The 8,643-nt window shown below is 42.2% G+C and overlaps 1 protein-coding gene across 1 annotated transcript in view; it reads left to right on the top strand.

Moving 5' to 3' along the window:
• Nucleotides 1–309: 309 nt before the first annotated feature.
• Nucleotides 310–8,643, top strand: part of kif3b (kinesin family member 3B) — a 69,159-nt gene continuing 60,825 nt past the window's right edge. Inside the window, exon 1 of the mRNA XM_041204374.1 lies at nucleotides 310–326. The gene's annotated coding sequence lies outside the window, so the exon portion shown is untranslated. The remainder of the gene's footprint in view (nucleotides 327–8,643) is intronic.

The following is an 8,643-nucleotide window of genomic DNA, read 5'->3' as shown; positions in this document are numbered from 1 at the left end:
TGGTGGAATTATGATCCTAACCATCATTGGAGAATTTAGACATCCTAAGTATTTAAACCCGAAAGAGTGCTAGATCAATTCCAGATTATAATTCTGTTGTAAAAGGTTGGTAAAATTCCTGGGCGACAGTCTCCTGAACTAGTTTCAATCACTGAACAGTGGGGATTGGAGGTGGGAGGTGGGGGATGGTGGTGATGGTGGTGGGGGGGGGTGGGGGGCTTGATCTCCAGCAAGGAATTTCTCAGATTTATTTTGTTTCTCTAATTAACCGTTTATATTTCCCCCTGTTTTTTATTTGCCTCTCCTCAGGGATTACATGAATGATGGTGAGTATGTGTTCAAGTGGAATGGGTGTCTAATTGTGAGATTCTAAGCATCATAGTTGTGTAACGGATAGGACCAATTGGACATTTCCTGCCCATTGATTTTATGTTTGTATGTATAACTCCAGAAGTCACTCTTCAGGAAATTATTTCCTAGCTTATTTATTTTCCCCATTTTCTCTGGCCCTAATACTCTAAATGTTGTGCGATTTTCCTGTCAAATAGTATAATAAGTGTATCAACAAATCCATAGTCTTTGGTTTGATATCTATTATGCATTTTGTATCAGTTTTTCATTCTGATGTTTGTCTCTTTCTTCCTCCCATGAAGCTTAATGCCACTAAGCCCACATAGGAATAGGGTTCAGTTTTAAACCTGAAAGGCCCAACAAAGCAAGTTTCAGATCTCAGTAATGTCTTCTAGGATTTGAAGCCAAGTAGTTTCATTGGAGCAGAAGAGGTAATTGGAAATTAGAGTCAATTCAACGAATTGACACTTTCCCCTCCTGCAAAGCAGTATTGGCCAAGCCTTGCACAAAATTTCGTCTGGCCTCTTGGTCAACCATGGGTGTTGGGAACCTAACTGAGGGAAGAAAAAGCATTGAAATACTAACCAAGAAAAGACTGAATGCTCCAAAGGTTTAGTATGAAGTATCACTATTTAGATAAATTGGTTAAAAATGCACATTAATGGGGAATTAGAGCTGCAAAATTCTGATTGAACGTAAAAGAAAATTACCTCAGTGAGACTCAGAGAATAAATCTATATGTAATTTAACTTAATGTGCAAGTTGTCAATGTATCTTATATTGCAGTATTCGTTAATGAAGATTACAATGCAGAATATTTCATTAATGGATTTTAATGAAACCTGTGGGAAATACTTGAGGGTTTCAGTTTCAACTTACTTGTCAAAAATATTTTCAGGTCAATTATTCATCATTGTGTCCCAAAAACACTCTTTTCCTAATAACGTATAGTTTGTTTCTCTGGATCTCTATTTTAGATCATTTTGCATTAAGTTTACCTGCATTGAATTACTTTGCTTTAAGCTTTTTTCCATTGTTTGAGCAGATTTATGTGATCAGGTACATTCCATCGTGCAAAGTACAACACATTTTCATCAGGAAGCGCCATCTAGCGGTCTGCTGCCCCACAACACGAGAAACACTCGGTTTGCTTTCCAACAGGTGGAGCAAGTCCCGCACACTTGGAATTGCAAAGTTTACAGTTGTTTCCATCAGTTGAAACATAAGTGGTTATTGCTGAGCCCTTCATTCTGGGACTGAATTCTGGAGCACATCTGTGATCACTTTTTTTAATTGCAATTACTCCTTCCAGTGATAAACTAATTATTTTGATTGGATTCTTATGAAAACTTCCATAACTTGCTGGTTTCAGTACAATTTTCTTTGTGCAGTTAGGTGATTTGCATACTTATAATGCATAATAATGTAGTCAAAATAAATTTGAAATAATTATTTAAACACTGTACTACTTACAATTAAATAGTTTTCACAATGTTAACATTTATATGGTTACACCCATTTAAAGGCAGCATTTCTATATTCTCACTTCAGTTACTTTGACTCCATTGAACAAATTTAATAAATTATTGTTCTCTAATTTTTAAATTCAACTTTTTTGCTCACTAAGGCGAATGATGTAAGTGCTGGAAAATAAAACATTTTCCAATTGTCAAACATAGTTTCAGCCTCAAATTTAAGAGTTAAAAGAAGGCAAAATTTGCCTCAATTATTCCAACAATGCATTTGAACACAACATAACTGGGGTATACCCTAGTGATGTTTGTGTGGCATTTAAATTTCTGATATTTGCCGTGCTTTGGGTCTCTGGTTTTAATTTCTCTCTGTTTCCTGGGAGAGTGGGCTATTTGCAGTTTAGACCTCATGTGGTTTGAATCTCACTGAAAAGCCGTGGGAGCTGTTCAGTGCAGTTCGGTCTCAGGAGAAGTCCCTGGGGGCTGAGAAGGTGGCAGCAGGTCACTGCTTCCTTGCTGGAGAGGGTTAGGGCCTCAGCAGAAGCTCTGGGAACCATGTATAGCTCGGTGCAGCTGGGAGAGTGGAGTTTGGAGAAACCCAGGGGCAAGGGCAGTGCCAGCTAATTGAAGCTAGTGGTTTGCAAAAGAGTTGGAATTGTACCAGTAATTAGATGCAGAAGTGCAGCTATGTGAATCCTGTAGAATGCAGTCTCAGGAGAAGAGATTGAACCATTGGAAGGTGAGCAGTCATTGAGGCAGTCCGAGTCGGAGCAGCTTTTCAGAGAATTTGGAGACTAGGTTTTCAAAAGTGAGGAGTTGAGAGACAGTTTTAATGAGATTTTGTGACTGTGGTCACTGAAATCTGCATGGGTTGGTGAGAAATCTGTGGGATGTTTTGTTTGCTTCTGTCATTTAACATGCTGGGTGGTGTGTTGGACCACAGTTTGCCTGTTTGTTCATTGTTCTAGGTAGGAGGGGGTTCAGTTTAAACAGCACTGGTTTTTCCTCTCATCACCTGTCCATAAAGGAGTGTTTTGATCTGTTTTTTCTTAAGCTGTGGTTTAATAAGCTGTGAGATCCAATTTCTACTAATAACCCCACAGCAAACTCAAGGCAGGATTAACTCAGAAGGTTAGTTTATTGGACACATTAAAAAAACACACACAAAAAGTAGGGTCTGCAACTTCCCTTCATATTGCTGTAGGAAAGAGAGGGATTGAGGGAAAAAAGATCTTACAGTATAGAGATGATCCCTCCCTTTACTACATGAGTCATACCCAGCACAAACGAGGACGGTTGTGGTTGTTGGAGGTCAGTCATCTCAGCTCCAGGACATAATTGCAGGAGTTCCACAGTAGCATCTTCAGCTGCTTCATCAATGACCTTCCTTTGATCATGAGGTCAGATGTGGGGGTGGTTGCTGATGATTGCACAATGTTCAGCACCATTCACAGCTCCTCGGATACTGAAGCAGTCCATGTCCAAATGCAGCAAGACCTGGACAATATCCAGGCTTGGGCTGATAAGTGACAAGTAACACACAAGTGCCAGGCAATGACCTTCTCCAACAAGAGAGAATCCAACTAATTGCCCCTTGGCGTTCAATGGCATTACCATCAGTGAATTTCCTCCATTTTCAACATCCTGGGGGTTACCATTGACCAGAAACTGAACTGGACTAGCCATACAAATACTGTAGCTACAAGAGCATGTCAGAGGCTAGGAATAGTGCGACAAGTAACCTATCTCCTGACTCCCTTGTCCACCATCTACAAGGCACAAGTCAGGAGTATGATGCAATACTCCCCACTTGCCTGGATGAGTGCAGCTCCCACAGCGCTCCAGAAGCTTGACAACGTCCAGGACCAAGTAGCCCCCTTGATTGGCACCACATCCACAAACATTCACTCCCTCCACCACCGCACAGTAGCAGCAGTGTGTACCATCTACAAGATGCACTGCAGGAACTCACCAAGGCCCCTGAGACAGCACCTTCCAAACCTATGACCACTACCATCTAGAAGGACAAAGGCAGTAGATGGGAACACCACCACCTGGAAGTTCCCCTCCAAGTCACTCACCATCCTGACTTGGAAATATCTCACCGTTCCTTCACTGTCACTGGGTCAAAATCTTGGAACTCCCTTCCTAACAGCACTGTGGGTGTACCTACACCATATGGACTGTAGCGGTTCAAGAAGGCAGCTCACCATCACCTTCTCAAGGGCAACCAGGGATAGGCAATAAATGCTGGCCCAGCCAGCGAAGCCCACATCATGTGAATGAATAATAAAAAAAACCACAGAGAAAATAAATATGGGTTCACGTGATTTCCTGAGTCCAGAATCAAAGACCAATGAGGAACTCTTTCCTACAAGTCAGTGGGCTGAAAATCAGTGTTGTAAAATCCACTTTTCCGTTGGTGTTGACATCACAAGATGAAGTATGCACGCAGCGATGAATCAATTTTGTAGGCAATGGCACAAAACTTCCAACAGATTCAGGTTAGATGGGGCCAGTTGTCCAGCCTGGCCAGGGCTTACTTTGGTGTGGCCTGCCAGCCAGATGTTATACACCAGACTAGAGCTTGCAGCTCAGGAAGGCAATGTTAACTTGTTCAACAAGCCAGAGTTCTTAGGTCATGTGACCATACCTCTCCACACTATTCTCAACAAAGGATATTTATCCAGTCTCTGGAAATTGGCTAGCAAAACAGACAGTGTCTTGGAGAATGCTGATCTCCTCCTTTGCTGGCTCTTAACCATTTAGGAGTCATTTTCCCCTTCAATAAAAACTCCAGATAGTTATCTTGGCTGTCGGCCATGCTTGAACACAAGCTAACCACTTTCATGGCCACGGATACTGGTTTGGCAACAAGACTGCCTCAGTAAATGTTCTGGTTTCCCACATTGAAAGCACATGGTGCCACTTCCTACTGGTCTGTCAGTGGGGCTCTTTCTTTTAAAAGTTGAGGACTGTTCTACCCTTTCTTCTTTATTCTCCTTTTTTCTCCAGCCTGTCTTGGCTTCCTCTATCTCCCTCCTATCTCTCCCTTGTCTGTGAGTATTACTAGATCCCAGTTTACCTTGGGTCAGGGGTCTCTAGGTTAACTCAATCGTCAGCCAAAATTGCACCTGCCTGACTCTGGAAATCCTTTGTTCTTCCACGTGTGTCTTCATGAAAATAGGGAGAGTTTTTGAACTTGTGGAGGAGAATGATTTCTCTGAGGCTTTCATAGGTGCCCTCTGTTTTAAGTGCCCGTATCCAGCAGTTGAAAGCAGTAGGTGTGACCTTTCAAACTCTATGTAAGTTTGTTGGGGCTGATTTCTGCCGGTAAGCTTCAGGCACTAACTCATAAGTGCTGAGGATAGCTTACTTATTCACCTCATAGTTCACTGAAATTTCATCAGACTACATGGCATAAACCTCATGTGCCTTGTAGTTAACTTGCTTTCCATTAGCAGTGTCCAGCTCTCGCTCTCTGTGTGCATGTGTGTCTCTGAATTCTAGCTGTAGTCTCCTCTGCTCCAGCTGTACATTTACTAAAGCTAGTTTGTGTTTCAGATTGCCTGACTTTCCCTGGTTGTCCCAATTCAGTCCTGAGATTGTTGGCCACAAGCTTCAGAATTACAGCTTTCCGAGGTTTTAGACAGATTTTTATCTCCAAATGTCTAGCCACATGCTCTAATTCTTCAAGGGATAGGGCCTTTAAACTGTTCCAAGTTATCTCACTGTTTTCTAAAGACATACTAGCTTCAAAAGTGGACATCTTGTTAGTGCTGTAACACAAGAAAAACTCAGTGCTGGAGTTTTTTTTTTAAATTACGTCTAGGAATTAATTTAATTCCCACTGCCAATTCCTCTCATTAGTCTGTGGGTTCAAATCTCAAATGTTAACCCTCAAATTACTGTTACGACCAGGCTTCTCTGGCCAGGGGGGAGGTGCCAGAGGATTGGAGAACAGCTAATGTGGTTCTGCTATTTAAGAAGGGTCATAGAGATAAGCCAGGGAACTACAGGCCAGTGAGTCTCATGTCAGTGGTAGGGAAACTATTGGAGAAAATCCTGAAGGAGAGAATCTATCTCCACTTGGAGAGGCAAGCTTTGATCAGGGATAGTCAGCATGGCTTTGGCAGAGGGAGGTCATGCCTAACAAACTTGATTGAATTTTTTGAGGGGCTGACCAGATGTGTAGATGAGGGTAGTGCAGTTGATGTAGTTTATATGGATTTCAGCAAAGCCTTTGACGAGGTCCCACATGGGAGACTTATAACGACCACAACTACACATGGGATACAGGGTAATTTGATAAGGTGGATTCAAAATTGGCTTAGTTGTAGGAGACAGAGGGTGATGACAGAAGGATGCTTTAATGACTGGAAGCCGTGTCCAGTGGCACATCACAGGGATCTGTGCCAGGGCCCCTATTATTTGTCATTTATATAAATGACATAGATGACTATGTGGGGGGTAGGTTTAGTAAGTTTGCGGATGATACAAAGATTGTCCGGGTGGTTAACAATGAGGTTGAGTGTCTTGGGCTACAGGAAGATATAGATGGGATGGTCACATGGGCAGATAAGTGGCAGATGGAATTTAACCCTGAAAAGTGGGAGTTGATACACTTTGGAAGGAGTAATTTGACAAGGAAGTATTCAATGAATGGCATGGCACTAGGAAGCTCAGAGGAACAAAGGGATCTTGGCGTGTGTGTCCATTGATCTCTGAAGGTGGAGGGGCATGTTAGTGAGGTGGTTAAAAAGGCATATGGGCCACTTGCCTTTATCAATCGAGGCATAGATTACAAAAGTAGGAAGTTGTATAGAACCTTGGTGAGGCCACAGCTGGAGTACTGTGTGCATTTCTGGTCACCACATTATAGAAAGGATGTGATTACAATGGAGTGGGTGCAGAGGAGATTCACCAGGATGTTGCCTGGGATGAAACATTTAAATTATGAAGAGAGGTTGGATAGACTTGGGTTGTTTTCGTTGGAGCAGAGAAGACTGAGGGGCATGGACAGGGTGGATGGGGAGCAGCTGTCCCCCTTAGTTGAAGGGTCAGTCACGAGGAGGCATAAGTTCAAGGTGAGGGGCAGGAAGTTTAGGGAGGATGTGAGGAAAAACTTTTTTACCCAGTAGGTGGTGATGGTCTGGAACGTGCTGCCTGGGAGGGTGGTGGAGGCAGGTTACCTCACATCCTTTAAATCCTGGATGAGCACTTGGCACATCATAACATTCAAGGCTATGGGCCAAATGCTGGTAAATGGGATTAGGTAGGTAGGTCAGGTGTTTCTCACGTGTCGGTGCAGACTCGATGGGCCGAAGGGCCTCTTGTGCACTGTGTAATTCTGCGATTCTGATTCTGTGAAGAGGACTGCAATGACTCCTCCCTTTTACCATTCCTCGTTTGGTTGTAACAGAGGTTTTGAATTTTAAGAAGGCTGTTGTATTGCCAATTGAGAATGGACTTGACTATGTGCAGTTTATAAGAATTAAACCGGACAGATATTCTTGAGTTAAACACAAGGCTATTGCTAAAACCCATTCAGGTAAAAATATTAAAAATGTTAAAATTACACAATTACATCCTCCTTCCCACTAATACGCACAAACACTCATACTCCCCAGCACGAAAAGAAAGAAAATACAACTTTACAGTGTATGCAATGTTTAAACTTGGCCAAGTTAGATTGTGGAATAAAGAAAAGGAAAGTCAATAAAGATTCACTGATTATATCTAGAGGTGTTGGCTCTTCAGTTGAGGTCATTGGTTTAAAGTCATGACCTCCTTGAAACACTGTAGAAATTCAATGGATTTCTTTTAGAGCCTTTGTCTGCTGTAGGAACGTAGATTCACTTTTTAACTCAGCAAAACAGGGTTCAATGCTCAGATGGAATACTATAGAGAGAGAGAGAGGAGGCAAACAACAGCACACTCTCCAGCAGCTAGAATATCTCTCTCTCTTAGTTCAGAAATCCAGCAGTTACATTCAAGAGCTGGTTCACATGACCTCTTTCTGGTTCAGTCACAGCTGTTCAAACAAAGTAATTGTGAAATTCAAAATGAAACTGGTTACCCCTGTCTGAGCTGATCTTTAGCCATTATCTCTCTTAGCCGAGCTAATATCCCAGGCATTAACTCCTGAATGATCCATCGTCAATCTTGATGAACTAGGAAGGAGCTGTTCACACCTGCAGATGTGCCATGGTCCCTGTTGGGATCTCTGTAGACTTAGCAAGCACCTCCAAGGAATGCAATGTGACTTTTTTTAAAAAGATTCATTGTATATACAAGAACAGCTGATGTAATTATAAATCAATATTCCAGATAGCACATCTTCAAAACAAAATAAAGAACACACAAATCCCAACCCTGTCAGAATAACAGGATTTTGAGAGAACAGAAGGAGGCCATTTGGCCCATCATGTCTGCACAGCTTTCCAAATGACTAATTCACCGAGTGCCATTCCTGCCTTCCTCCATAACCCTGCACATTCTTCCTTTTCAAATAACAGCCTCATTCTCTTTTGAATGCCTTGATTGAACTAGCCTCCACCGCACTGTCAGGCACTGTATTCCAGACCTTAACCACTCACTGCATGTAAAAGCTTTTCCTTGTGTCGTTTTTGCTTCTTTTGCCAAATGCTTTTTACATAAATACAAACATACGAATTAGGAGCAGGAGTAGGCTATTTGGCCTCTCAAGCCTGCTCCACCACTCAATCGGATCATGGCTGATCTGATTGTAACCTCGACTCCATATTCACACCTAGCTCTGCCTTAAAAATATTCAAGGACTCTGCTTCCACTGCCTTTG

The sequence above is a fragment of the Carcharodon carcharias genome, chromosome 14 (assembly GCF_017639515.1).
Source record: "Carcharodon carcharias isolate sCarCar2 chromosome 14, sCarCar2.pri, whole genome shotgun sequence".
Classification (NCBI taxonomy): Eukaryota; Metazoa; Chordata; class Chondrichthyes; order Lamniformes; family Lamnidae; genus Carcharodon; species Carcharodon carcharias.
This window is presented reverse-complemented; position numbering and strand designations above follow the sequence as displayed.